The sequence below is a fragment of the Chamaea fasciata genome, unplaced genomic scaffold, assembly GCF_029207755.1.
Source record: "Chamaea fasciata isolate MVZ Bird 193981 ecotype frontalis unplaced genomic scaffold, bChaFas1.0.hap1 SCAF_1, whole genome shotgun sequence".
Classification (NCBI taxonomy): Eukaryota; Metazoa; Chordata; class Aves; order Passeriformes; family Sylviidae; genus Chamaea; species Chamaea fasciata.
Genome location: NW_027094086.1, coordinates 34,038,850 through 34,053,692, shown reverse-complemented (window position 1 = coordinate 34,053,692; position 14,843 = coordinate 34,038,850). Strand labels below are relative to the sequence as shown.

General features: G+C 42.3%; 1 long non-coding RNA gene across 1 annotated transcript in view; it reads left to right on the top strand.

Moving 5' to 3' along the window:
- The first annotated feature begins 2,067 nt into the window (after window positions 1-2,067).
- Window positions 2,068-14,843, top strand: part of LOC136287564 (uncharacterized) — a 40,369-nt gene continuing 27,593 nt past the window's right edge. The window contains exons 1-2 of the long non-coding RNA XR_010720172.1: window positions 2,068-2,285; window positions 3,521-3,613. This is a non-coding gene — a long non-coding RNA (uncharacterized lncRNA). The remainder of the gene's footprint in view (window positions 2,286-3,520; window positions 3,614-14,843) is intronic.

Sequence of the window (14,843 nt, the reverse complement as noted above, 5' to 3'; positions counted from 1 at the left end):
AATGAGTCAGTGCACAGGATGATGCAGCACAATTTGAGGGGTTTTTTGATATTGCACATCTTTGATCACTATAAATTTTTAATGCAGTTACTATAAAATACTGGTAAGAAGTACAGCTAAAGAAAATGCAAATGAGCTCAATAAAGTCTCCTGGGCTTTTTGAGTATGTAAGGTTATCCAGCCTGTTTACAGACCACAGTCTGCTAGAATGAAACAAAATCAAACCAAACCCTTGCCCTGCAGATATAATTGGCAACATTACGAATCTTACAATACCCCAGGGACAGTACTTGCATCTCTACTTCACCACATATTATTGTTGAAAATATTATTCGGCTGTTTATTTATCTGGAATTAGCAGATTAGGGAGTAGTGTTTTAGTGGATACCAAACCTCTGTGATAGGAGTTGCACAGTAATAGGCTGAAACAGACACTGTATCATCACTTTGGGGAAGAATTTAGGCAAATACAGTTGTGACTACGGTTTCTTCTTTTTCCTTTCTTTTCCAGGCCAGCTTTGCTAACAGCTATCTGGGCTCAGACCCCAGCTCTTGAATCTCACATTTTATTAAGTATTCACTTTGCCACTAGTCTTTCAGAAACAGGCTTGTGCAAGGTATTAAAGAACGAGTAAGCCAAATCAACATTTCAAGACTCTCATATGGCTTTCATATAGCTGGGCAGAGTGTGTCTTTTCAGAATTGCAAACCTTTCTTCAAGTTGGATGTTAACACTTTCAGAGTAACTTTTAATGCCAAAACAACGTCCTTCCCTTTCAGTTCAAAGAAAACACAGCATCTGTCATGATGTGAAATGTAGATTTAATGTAAGTGTCAAGTCAGGCACTTGGTAATGAGGTAAAAACCCTTGAGATTTTAAGTCTCTCTTCCACGCTATCCTATTACAGGGAGGGGAAAGGAAAGAACTGTTTCTTTGGCACTTAGCAGCTTTTCTGTATCCCTTATCTATCCTTCCCGGACGTCTTCTGTAAATTAGTGGATTTTTCCTGGCAGTGTCCCTGAGGGGGAGGAAGGTGTGATAATGTTTGCTTTGTGGCAGAGGGAAACTGAGGTACAGACTAGACACAGTCCAGACTTGCCGCGGCACTGTCCGGAGCCCCCAGCCTCGACAGGGGGGTGACGGGTCCCCAAGGGAAGGGCAGCGCTCCCGAAGCTGCGGCTGCATCCCGCAGGACGCTGCGGGGCGGCGCGGCGGTGGCGGAAGCGGGTGGGAAGGGGGGAAGCAACAGGCTGGTGGCAGCTTCCCGGCCCAGGGGCGGCCGCCGGGGCCGGAGCGGGGCCGGAGCTGTCAGAGCAGAGACGCGGGCGCGGAGCGGTGGCTGCAGCAGCCGCGGGCGGGCGAGCAGCGTGCGCCGCCCGGCCACCGAGCCGCTGGGCGCGCCGGGGAGCAGAGGCGGCACCCCGCGTCCCGGGAAGCGCGGGCACGGGGGAAGGACTTGCTGATGTCTGTGTGCAGAGGCAGAAATATTTGCTCTTCGGATATCCCCTCTTCTGCCCGCCTCGCCCCCCACCCCGGTTTTCCTCTAGCCTCTCTCCGCCGTTCTCCCAGGAAGGCTGGAAGCAGCCACGGAGTAACCGCGGCACGGTAAGGAGTTGGGATTTCGGGATGCAGATGTCACATCGCCGTGCGAACGACTCCCGCAGTAGCACTTTATCAGGATTTCAAACTGCATCCTTTATCTCTTTTAGAAAAGCGTCTCTCGGAGGAGATTGCCCTCAATAGACTCGCCATAAAAAACATTTTAGTGTTGCTCTTGTGCTTCTGTGCATCCCACTGCGAAGGGGTCCCAGTGGTCCCTTGGGAATACAAGGAGTTGTGAGAAGTTACACAACTGGCCACCAGACTAATCCACTCCCTCTACCTTCCGCGAGTACCTCCCCCTTCTGCTCTTTTTTTCAATAGCAGCCCTTTCTCAAAATCTCAGGTTACTTTACTAAAGAGTTCTCAGCCTTATAGTTTCTGCCCTTGTCTCTGCCTCCAGCTCCTTAAGAGCCACCCAACCCCAGCGATTGGATTGGGCAGTCCGTCTTGACACACCACTGTGCTGAGTGCTTGAGGACGTGTTTCAACAGATGGTTGGGGTTAGTGTGTGTCATCACACTCGAGTGGGGATTAGGGGAGAGAGGCAGCCTTGCTGGAGCTGTGTGGTCTTCCCCAAGTGTGAGCTGCAAGCAAAAGAAGAAATACCTAGCTCTGGGGGAGAAACGGGAAGAATCGTTTCCAGCAGCTCAGAGGAAAAAATAAAACCCCACACTTTGTTCAGGTAAAGTAAAAGGCACCTCATGCCTCTCTCTCTCTCTCTGTCTCTCCCTCTCTCTCTCTCTCCTTTTTTTCTTCACGGTTTTCAGAGGAATGCTAGCACAGCACACTTGTCAAAGCCAGTTGCTGCTGCCTTATCAATGCTGCTATTGTACGGCTGACAGATAACAGCGAGCACAGCCTGATGCTTGGCTGTCTTCACAGAGCTAACACTCTTAACGCCGCTAAGGTCACGCTTTCGGAGGTGTAGATTGGAAAATCTCCCCCGGAGCGGTGTATCCCAGCCCTGCGGGTGCCTCCTCTGCTCCCCCCGCAGGCACGGCTCCGCGCTCGGCGCACACGTGTGTGCCCGGAGCGGCGCGGGGGAAGCGGCAGCCGGGCACGGGTGGGACCCACTGTGTCCGCGGGTGCAAACGCCTCCGTGTTCCAGCCGAGCCGTGGAAACTGCCTGCTAGGGCGGGAGAAAGAACCGCGGCAGAGTATTTCCTAGGTTTTGAGCAGGATGCTTCGGCAGCGTGCAGCCTGTCTGGGGCTCAGCTGGAAGGCAAACCAGACTGTTTTGAAAGTGCGTTTGAGATGTCTGTAAAGTTTGAAGACTCCTTTATAGAGACCTGCCTGGGCTCCTGATAACCGGTGTCGAGATGGTTTGGCTTACATATGGGCATGAAGTTAAGAGAAAATCAGGAAAGTGGGGAAAGGCAGCTTACAATGTAATGCTGCTCTTGCAGCTGCAGCAGAGCAGATGGATGTAATTCATTTGCAGATCTGTTTGTGAAAGTTTTACAAGTCATTGAAAACTAAGTAGCATCACTATAAAGGATCATTAAAGACTCGCTATATTTATAGGTTCTAAACTAGCGATCTGAAGTGTTAATTAGAAGTAGGCAAAAATTTATGTTTAGGAAGGAAGAGGGGCAGAAATATAATTAGAAATTAGTTATGGAAGTACTCTGCTATCATTTTCATTTAATTCCGCTATTAAGTTCATTGATGTCTGGAGCGTGGGAAGCCCAGCAAATTAACTAAATCAGAAATGTTATCACTAATTACAGTATGTTAGATTATCAGAAAAGATGTTTTCATTGTTTTATTCTAAATTATCTAGGTGGAGAAATTGGAGGATGGATTATTTTTCCTTTTATTTGGTCCGGGGGTGTTCTGTTTAAAATTTGGTATATATTTATGCTGTTTTCCTGTGCAGAGTAACAAAATTATTTGCTTCTTTTTGCACCATAACAGATCTTCACAATAACTGTCACATACCTCTGGTGCTTATGAATTATTGGCCTCCTACTTGCGAAAGAAATCTAGCACTGTCCTCACCACTTACAGGTGAGATATTCTATATATAATACTGTATATATGTGTTCTGAAATAAGATCCATTTAGTAGGCTGAGCAAGGGGATTTATAGCTGGTGCTTTGTGATTTTGGTATTCAACTGTATAATGATGCCCATAAAGCCATGTTTCATGTTGCACATGTATTTTTGCCTCAAACCAACTTTTATGTTAACTTTTTTTCCTTGAGCAGACTGTTTGGCTTCTTTACAGGTTGTTCTCAGCTTGTATTTTCAAACACACTCTTTAGTACAAATATGTCCTCAGAAGTCATCCACAGCAATTTGAAACAGAGAATTAGCTAAATCCCAAAAATCACTGCACAACCAGACCAAGATTTATGTGAATAAATTGACCATTTTGGTTTTTTCTCTCAGTCTACACTTTCTCATTGTAAAAAGTGATGGAAACTTTTACAAGCTTAAAATGAAAAACAAAACCGAAGGAAAACCTCATTATAGCTCCACGTTAAAGTCTTGTATATTGGATTTCTCCTCTTTCTCCCAGTGTGTCCTGTGAGAAGCTCAATGCGCCAATACAGCACACAGAGGTTCAGATTTTCAGCAAAGCTAAGATGCAGCACTGTGAGCTGCAGAGCCTGCTGCTGTCACTGCCTAACTGAAACCTATTCTGCTTTGTGGGTATCACTGGATCACAGATCAGATGATCTACAAGAAACCATATTTTTTAAAGAAAGTGCATAGCTAATTACACATGCCTAACTTGTTATTGTTTTACTAGGGGAAAAAAAACAACAAACGAGTTTCTCTAGCACTGCCAGAAAATCTTGCTGAGAAACTAGGAACACCAAATCATGTTTTTCCTTCCTTTATAATGATGGGGCTGTTTAAAAGACAATGCCCACGGGGCAGTCCGGCTTCTTGTCAAAAAGTAATCTAGTGTTCCAGATGGTAAACATTCAAAGACATATTTATGGTGACTTCTACATACCTTCCTTTGACATTGGCTTTTTTTTTTTCTGAGAGCACTTGTGCTGGGTACACACATGAAGTTCCCATTAGCATCCTAGCAGCTGTAAAAGTGTTCAGAGCTCACAAAGATGTTCCTCACAGTGAGATAAAGATAATCTTTGGAAAAGATCTGAGACAGTACAAGTTCCATGATATGCTCAAGGTAAAAAATTCCAGAGGTACAAAAAAATCCATAAACTGCTGCATGAAAGCTGTAACACATTTTTGTTGCGGCTAATTCATCTTCACTTGATATGGAATGCTGAACATACCAGGCATGTCTGTACTATCAACTCTGTTTGTGATGTGAGGCAACCTGCACTGCACAAAAGCTGGTGTGTTTCTTTTTCCCCCAGCTAGTGAAGATTAGGTGGGATACTTATTGTCTTCATAGAGTTTTCAACGTGTCACCCTGGGGTTTTTTTTATTATTCACACTGCTCTGAGCAGTTAGGTAGAGCACAAGAAAATGTTTTCCAGCCAGAATGTGTTCTGCCCTGAATTGTCTTAATTGTGTGTCAGTTTATTGCTTGTCAGGGGCTTCCTCTTCTTAGCACTTTATAATCGAGGTGGGTGAGCTTGTTACGTCACAATATACAACTTCAGTTTCTGCTTCTTGGCATCTCTCCTTGGCCTTTCATTGATTTTTGTCTCTGTTTCAGAGGAAAAAAATTAATTATGATTGCTGTAATTTACATTAAAAAAAACCCTTGGTGAGTTTCCAAATGGCATGTAAATGCACCTTCAAAAAGTAGGCTAAATTAGAGGTCGTTAGGAAAAAAAAATGCATGCAGAAATCCAGAAGTGTCCTAGAGATTGCAAGTAACAGTGTGAAAATTATTTTAACCGCTCTTATTCCAGTCAGGAACTCATAAAAACTGCTTATTTAGAATGTTGTGATGCTGGGAACGCTGTTCCTAAATGTGCAAACCATTATAAAATCCACACTTCAGTGGATGTTATACAGCTACGAAAAAAATATTTTGCAAACTTTGTTCTGGCTAGAAACATTTTATTGCAGACTATTTTGACAGTTTGTGGAGGTTTTTTATCTAGCTTTGTTTAAGTTACATCCTGCACTTGATATTATATATGTGTATATATGTGTGTATATATATGTGTATATATATGTGTGTGTGTGTGGCTAAATGTTCATGCAGGATCAGGAGTCTGAGCCTTGTGTAATGTCAGGGCCTATTCTCACACTGATGAGGCAGGACACTTGTTGCAGATGTCATGGGAGTCATGGGTTCCATGATTTCCTTAGCTTTAGAAAGAGCTTTGGGGGATTTGTGTTTGAGTGGGAAGGCAGACTGATGTGATAACAATTGAGAAAGCTCCTTTCTGAGCGCCTTGAGAGCTGCAGTGTTCAACAGAGAACGAGGGTCCCGTGACAACTCTGCGGTGACACAGAAAGAATCCAATTAGTGGCCACTCCTGCTGTTGATACTAGATCTCTCCTAAAACATTTCCACCATTACCACCCCCATTGTAATCCCGTCCACGACACTGATAATGGGCTCAAGAGTGTCTTTTCAGAATGCCTGTTTAAATTTGAACTGCCATCTTTGGTGATTTTGAGGATATTAAATCAGAAGGCACTGAATAGCACAGCTCACTAGGGAGCTTTGTGACACCCGTAAGACACGGCTGCCTTCCTTGCACTACAATTTCCTAACACCTCCATCACAGGTAGAGCTGCACTAAGTGGGCTTCATATGAAGTAGAGGGGCTATATGTACATAGCGAACAATCCATTGAGTTGTGGCTGTCCCTGCACTGCAGTTACCTGTAGACCTTTTCCCTGAACAGTTTCCCATGTGTAGAAAGCAGCAGTGGAAGGGAGTGGGAGGGGGTACGGTCCCCTGTGCTGTGCTCTAGTAGTGGCAGCAAGTTCATCCTGCTTCTGCCTTTAACAAGCCTTAAGTCGTCACTCTGCCATTCCAGCTGCATCAGCAGCGTAATATTCTCTCCTGCCCCGCTCAGATTATTTTGTCTTTCACTTTTCTTGCTCCAACACTAATTCATCTTTGCCATATGATCAGAGTGCAGTAAGTCCTTTGTTATTCTTACCAAGAAGGGCAAGTTCAATGCTGTCATGTGCTTGGAGAGGACGCTGTAAAGTGGAAAGACTCAAGGCTCTAAGCAGTGTCACCTCAGAATGCAGCACAGTAATTAATGAATTAATAGCCAAACCAGACTCTTTTTTAGCTGAATTATTTTAGCATATTTCAGTTATGTCAGTAGTCTGCTTTTGAGAGCCCCTGCAAGATCTTTGTTTAGCATTGTTTGTTCAAAAGTTGTTAACTGGTGAGAGTAATTCCATTTTAATTATAAGTGTCTCAAGAAATTTTTTTTCTGAGAAAACTAATACTTGGTTCATCTTATGTTTATGCAAGCAGCAGATTTAGTGTCAGCGATTTTCCTGGAACTTTAGTTTCCACTTTACGAATCTGCTGAAGAGGTTGGTAAGCCTTTGTTGCTGTGTGCTCTATTAATCCTGGAGCTCTGAACCTTCCCAGTCATAACCATCACTGGTGGTTTGGTTACAGTGAAACATTTTTTTGCAATAGTTGACCCTTACACCCAAGTTTTATCATGATTTCCTTTTTTTTTTAAATTTCTTTCATAGCAAAAATTAACATACTGTTAAATATAAACTTGCATTATAGTATTTATATCTGCAAATTTAGCAGTATTGCTGGAATATATACTGGAAGATTTCTAGATGTGGTACTGTGCTAGAGAAATCCAGGCTGTAGATCAGTGCTAGATTATCCATGGAATACTTCATGGAGTTTCTATATGGAGCAAAAGACGAGAAAGTCAATGATGTTGTAGTCTAAAAAAAATCCTCTCCTGGTTTGAATGTAATTATGACACTGCATGCTGCCATTTCTCTATGATGTGACTCTAACCCATCTTAGCAAGGAGAGGAGCTGCTTGACAGCAGCTGTATTTTTGTGCTGCTTCACAGGAGGTGAACTCTGTTTGGAAAGCCCACAGACAAGTTGGGGAAGCTTTTGGCACTAGAGTTCTGGAGAATAAATGTAACAGGGAGCTGAACACAGGGGATTGTTTTTCTCAAAAGCATCTATTAAAACTGAATAGTGGTCTGTTCCAGCATTGTAATTGCAATGTGCCAAGATGTTCGTTATTCTACCATGTGCACTGTTTTGTCTGTTTTCACTTAAAAACAGAAAAATGTGTTGCCAAGCCTGTAAATGTCTGCAAAACTGCCAACTCTCCTGACTTTTATCAGTAGTCTGAAGATATTTAGCCTTCTTTGTAAAGCTTCAAGTGTAAGAGTCAAGATATAACGTGAGAAGTTCAGATCTCTGGTTTCTGGTTTTTTAAATCTAATCCTCCTGGTTGCTGAGACAGCTGGCTTGCATGCAGCTCCAGAAACATGAAGGAAACTAACAGAAATCCCAAATCTCCCTGTGTAAATGCATGCAGGCTGTGTGAACAAGGTGGGTTTGTGCATGTTGTGCCTGGCAATTAAAACAACCAAACTCTTTTTCCTGAGGTTTACTGTAATCAGTTCACCCTGAAATTTCTGATCGGTCGTCTGATAACTCCTATTTTGTTAAAGAGGTTTTATTGCAACAGAGGGTGAGGTTTCTTGACTCCTCTCAGACAGTAGAATAGCTTGCTGCCCTGGAGAAACCCATCCTTGATCCTCCCATCCTCTGCCTCCAGCAGTGTGTTCCCATCTCCTTCCTTGTGCCAGGTTTGGCTCTTGGCTCACCTCCTGTAGTGCTGAATGAACTCATCAGAGCAGTGGGAAGCTCTGTTGGCTGCCTGCCTACTGAGTTGGTTGATCTCAGCAAGTGGACAGAGGGTCCCCATGGAACAATGAAAGTGGTTGGAGCTGGTGGCTTGGGGTGAGGAGGGGAAGCATGGCCAACCCTTTAGGGGACTGTGAGCTGTAAGATACTCAGCTACCTGGTGACACCTTCTCAAGCCACACACTGGGGGACTGTGTGTGTCTACAGTAGAAGCATGGTAACAGATATGTGTGACTGTGCCAGTGTCACCAGGAGCACAAGGCTAAATGCTGCACTTTTAATGAAAGCCTGTCCTTTTTTATTTAGAGAATAGCTGCAGTGTCACTCAGAATATGGAAAGTCCTCCCTTACCATTTCTGACTCTCCAACCCAACAACTAGGCTTTGGGGAGAAGCTAAAAAGCAGTGTGGAGAGAAAAGAGGAAAGAAACAGAAATGCCTGCTCAGCTGCTGCTTTAAAAAGGTGAATGAGATTCTGAGGGTGGGATCCAGCCTGTGTAGCCAAGGTGCTCCTTGGGTCTTAAATACTTATACAGCAGCTACCTAAAGGCATGTTCTCTCTGTGATCAATGAAGAGAGTGCCCCTGAAGACCTCCAGGCACTGCAGTTAGGAAAGCAGGATTTCCTTCTGTAACTCTTCCAAGGCACCTGCCTCTTTCCATATGTAGGGATGAAGCTTGCTTGCTTTGCCAAGATTGCTAAGGAGCTTAACCTGGAAGAACTTGATATCATCTTGAGTTTCTTGGTTAGCCCATGGATGAGCAATGCCATGGATAAACGCTGTATTTAAACAGCTGTGATGTAATTCCTACGTCAAGGTGTAGGTGCTCTTTAAGGTGTCTCCTATGCTTTCCACAGAAGAATGCATGAAGCAGGTCTTTCATTTGACCCCTGGAGAAATGATTCACTTGAAGAGACTAGGACACTGAGATTAAATGTAATTTTGGTACTGACTGTAGAAATGGAACACTTCACTCCACTGAAATGTTACCTGTTTTACTGCTGGGTTATGCTGGCAAAAAAAAAAAAAAAAAAAAAAGTATATGCAAATTATATAGGTTACAGAAAAATGCTTTTAAAATCACTCAGTGTTGTTACTTAAAGAATTTTTCAAAGGTGTGTGGGGTAGATAAAGCTCAGCGGAATCAGAAATGCTGGTGGTGGTGCCTACAAGCAGTAAAATCACAATGAGAAATAATGGATTATCTTGGAGGATTATGATGTTGGACAAAGAATAAGAAGAAAGAGAGAAAAGTAAAAGATTCAGGACCCATGTTTCTGGATCTACCTATGCTAAATCTTTGGAGGATTATCTCCCAGTGACTTGACTGCCTAGGGGCATGCCAGTCACAAATTAGAGAACAGTAGTGCAATAATAAACTGAACATCCTGTAAATAACCAGCACAGGATGCCTTTTACCTATCACTTTTTTTTTTTTTTTTCCCCCAAGGACTGCAAAACTGCTAAGAATCGTAGATTTTAGAATAATATTTGGGTTTTGGTAACTTTGTGACAGTAAAGAATTCTGCATTAATCCAACCTTTGTAGGAATATTGAGCAAAGGTTCCTTTGGTGTCATTCCCTGCTATTTTATTTTAGCTATAACATTTGAAATCTTGAATATGTCTTTAGTAAAACACATGTGAATTTACCTTGTTGTTACCTATTATACATCTAGGGCAAATTTATGAACTGAGACTGGAACGCTGTCTGCTTGGCCACCAGGAGGTGGTAGGAATTAGTGAGACAACTACCACTGAAGTTCTGAAGTGAACACAAGTATCTGTCAGGAATTCCAGTAGTTTCTTTTATCTCTATATCAGTAGGAGGTTGGTATTTTTTATACCACTGTAAACTTCAGTCCATTGCCAATATATAGGCTTACAGAGAAAGGCTTCCTGTGCTCTACTGCTCTGCAACTCAACTCCTAATCAAAAAAGGTCACTGAATTTGGGTTTTGTTTTCCTTCAGCTTGATATGGAGAATTCCTCTAAAGCAGAGATCCTCTGAAGTGAGGAAGGGCAAAATGAAGAGACTTTGAGATATGCATAGTCAGGGATCACCAGAGTCCTCAAAAAAATAGCAGTTCAACATAGGAAAATGTTCAGCTACAGAGAGGTATTGAAAGAGGTACACCACTTTTTCAGACTTTTTCCACTCTTCGCAGCTCACGTCCAGTTTTGTCTTTCAATAAATTGCTCTGCAAACACTCTCCACAAATTTCGCACAGTTTTGCATAGCATCAGCTTGTGGAGGGTTTGAGATGCAATATAACCATGTCTCAAGAAATAGGTCTGTGTTACTATTTGTTTTGGTCTTGAGTACCATGGATATCAATAGCACAAAGAGGACATCTGTCAAATCCTGTGAAACCTTTAGAGAGGACAGTAGCTGCCAACATGCAAAGTGGTCTGCAAAAGCCAGATAAGTGAAGGACATGGCTAAGTAGAACTGATGTATGTGCTGTCTTGGACAGGTGACATTTTGCGACTGTATCTTGATACTCTGTGTTTTGAGGACCCTGTCCACCTTGTATGTAAGACTGGAGAATTCACTGCTCTTTCTGGTAGCTGCAGAGCATTTGCAGTGTGAGAATATCGTGTGTACTTTGTGTATTCCTCCTTTTACATGTGGTGTAAGAATCCTTAGTTGTTAAGAAATCCAGAGGGTCATTGGAGAGAATCACTTGCTGAGGAGCTTGAATCTGTGTTGAAGGAGTTCTGCGGTTGTATTCATGTACCTATCACACTGCTTTTGGGTGCTGGTTCAAGGCTGCTTTGAATAAAGCTGTTTCCTACATACCATGTACAGTTTAATGAGGCCATCGATATGGGCATCAGCAGCTCGAGTTCAGATGACTAATGCTGCTGCTGTGACCTGTCTGCTTCACTCCTCTGCTGGAGATTATTCATGCACAAACCTTGGGAGCCCCAGGGCAACATACAGGGCAGAGCAAATTTTCATTTCCCGCAAGAATATTTGCCCTCCAGTCACAGACCATTCAGATAACAACAGTAACTCAACCATTCTGCATTTGCTGCAGTATCACAGCTCAGTCCTGAACTGTGACATTAATGCTGTCATGACAGTGGAAGAGAGACACATGTGGAGTACCAGAGTGTTGATTCTGGTAGCTATTTGAACTATTCACTGGTTTGTTTTAGTCTCCAGCCACTAGTGGCTGGCAGGGTTGCAATGCTTCCCTGCCTACAACAGATGAATCTGCTGGGCTTTTCAGTTCAGAATTGATCTCAGTAATGCATGTATTTATGAGTCTGGGTCTTTTGAAGTCATACCAGCTGTCAAACAGCTCATCTCTAAAAAAAGTGTTGCTGTTATTTTGGATGAGAGCCTAACACAGGGAGGGAGAGTAGGTCTCCTAGCATGCCTACCCGTCTCTTCCAGACACCTTGCTGAGTCACATCTGGTATGAAACGAGGAGTCCAAGCCTCAGTCCTTATCTTCAAAGCTCTGTGTAGGCCAGTCTCATTGTTTGAAGAAGCTTTTTGCCCCACTTCATCATGAATTGCCAACATATATATATACAGTTAATAGGAAAAATGATAGTGAACAATGAAGGATGAAAATTGAGGTGGACAAGAAAGTGCCATGCTGACACTATAGGGCAAGAGAGACGTCACATACTAGATTGAGAGTAGGGAACTTCTAAAATAGACAGAGCAGAAATCTGAATCATGACTGATAGATATCCCAAAGGAAGGCAGACCAGATTTGGTGAGTGGAAGATGGAAGGAAAAGATATGCTTTTTCTCTCTCAGTAGCATTTCTGTGTGCTTGTTGCACATATCTGTTGATCCTTTCATCCATCAGTCTGCTCAAAGGTATACTTATCTGTTCTTCCAGGAGGAATCTTGAGTGTGGCATTTACCATGTATTATATTCTGTTGTCCGGTAACTATAGTTGCTGCAATGGACAAAGGGAGGTGAGAGTGTCAAAGCAGAGCTATTTTGTTTTCTAAGAAGTTTGAAAATTACATACCTGTAGACATTAATTTCCATCTCTTTTGTAGTGCTTGAAGAAAATTCTTTCTTCCTTAGAAGCTTCCAATAAAACAAAATTTTTCCACTTTGGTAAAGCCACATATGCCTTGGTAACTTTTCAGCTTAGAGTACATGTACATGGAAGTACACGGGGTGGATGGTTACCTTACATACCACTGATAATACAATTCACTAAGGCTAAAGGTATTATTTCTCTTTTCTGTTTCTTAGGCATCCTTCATACTTTTCCCTGTTTTGTGTACAATACACAAATTGTTTTACATTTACACTTTTATATTTTGACAAAAAGATACTTTAAGATCTTGTGTTCAGTGCTGTCAGGAAACTGCTTTAAATGAAAGTGTGGAGTGATGTGGAATAGCTTTAATGAAGACCAAAAGAATGTGAACTTAATCTTTTTCATAGGAAGTTTTGTTCTGTTTCATCCTGTGCCCTGCTTAAACACGTTGGCCTTTTTTGACCTTTTCCCTGATGAAGGTTAAGTGGGAAATATCTTGGCTGCAGCCTTTCCAGCTTAACCAGAAAGACTTTCCACAGCTCATGTTTACTTTCTCTGTTATGGCCATTCATTTTTCCTGAATCAAAATTGTTACACTGGATTTTCAGAGAGAAATTAATAGCTTGTGGCATTGATGATGAAGTGTCAAGCCTTGTTCTTTCATGTCTCCAGCTCTATTTTGCTAGTGATGATTTTGTCAGTTCTCTTCCTAGAGATTAACAAATCTTGGAAAAAAATCTGTTTGGTTAATGGGTTCCTTCCCTAGCATCTTTTCTATTGTCATTAGTTAAAAATGAACAGAATTGCTGCATTTGCAATTTATTGAGTGCATTTCTTCTGCAAAAATCTAGAAATATTGCTATTTTTTCCATTTCTCTCAGGGCATCTTTTGTGCCTACTACCACACACAGAGTGAGACAGAATGCTCTTGGCTAGTTAGAGGGGCTCAATCCTTGGTGTGCTTCCAAAAGACTTTTTCAATCATCCTGTAAAAAAAGTTTCAGAGACAGCAGAAACCATGTTCTCCAGACACCACTGTTTTTAATGGAAAGCCAGTCATGTTCTTCAGGTACCACACTCTTGAGAGGAGAAGAGCTAGGTCTGAAGATTTCTCCTACCCTCAGTGTCAGTAGTAAGCATTGTCGAATCTTGACGTTTAGAATGTCTCCATTTGTTATGCCACATCAAATTGTGTTCCATGGAGCTTTTTTACAAGACACACAATAATGTGCAGTGATAGTGCAAGTGACTGTGTAGTGCAGGGAAAGAACCAGCCAGTCTTCACACTAAAATTTCATCTCGGTTTAGTTCTCAATATAAGTCTTGCCCTCACAAAGCACAATTGTATGATTAGCACAACATTCATCCATAAATATTCTGAATGGGGATGGTCAAGCCAATTCTTTGTCCCTCTGTCAAGATAAGGAAAGTCAATCTTTCCTATGAAGACACTCTCAACCAGGCCCTTCATAAATATATTTAACATTTCATATACTCACAGAATGAACACTGGAAGATTCAGGTTGGAAAGGACCTTGGGAGGTCCTCAGGTGGTGCTAAAACTAGGCTATGAGATCAGATCCAGTTGCTCAGGTCTTTATCCAGTTGGATCTTGAAAATCCCCAGAATATATTGAGTGCACAGTGTCTTGGGCAATTTGTTCTGCTGTTTGACTTTGTCTCAAGGAAGAAGCTTGCTTTGATTTATATCCAGTCTGACTTTCTTTTGTTTCAGCTTATTCCTGTTATCTCTTGTATTCCTGTCATGCACTGCTGACCCCTGACAGAGCCTGGCTCTCTCTCTTTATAACCTATTTACAGGCACTGGGCAGCTGCTCTGAAGCCCCATCACGCCCATCTAATTTCCAGGAGGAGCAACACCAGGTTCTCACTGCAGGGCAAATGCTCCATCCCTAAAACATCTTGATAACCCTTCACTGATCCTGCTCCAGTTCATCACAGCTGGTTTTGTACTGTAGGCCCAAAAATTGAGCATGGGTGCCTTGTAATGAGTTCTGAGCAAAGGGACTTCATGTCTGTCGTTGCTGAATTCCATTAGGATCCTGATGGCCCATTGTTCCAGCCTTACTGGGTCCTTCTATCAGTCCTGTCTTGAGGAGATCCATTGCTGCCTCCAATTCAGTGTCATTGTCTATCTTACTGACTGTTGCTTATCTTGCTTGAAACACTTGCCCTCAACTTGTTGTTTTCATTAAATTAAATTCATTAAATTAAATTTTATTCTCAATTTTCATCCTGACTTCTCAGTGTCTTTGAGTAAACTGGATATTTATAAAAAGCAGTATACTAAAGCAATTCATTCCAGCTTATAGTTTGTGATATATGCAGTTGTTATTAGCTCACAATGGATCTTCCATCACAGTGAACTAACTGCAGGAAAAATATTTCTCCAAAATACATTCACATGAGAAAGTGTTCTTC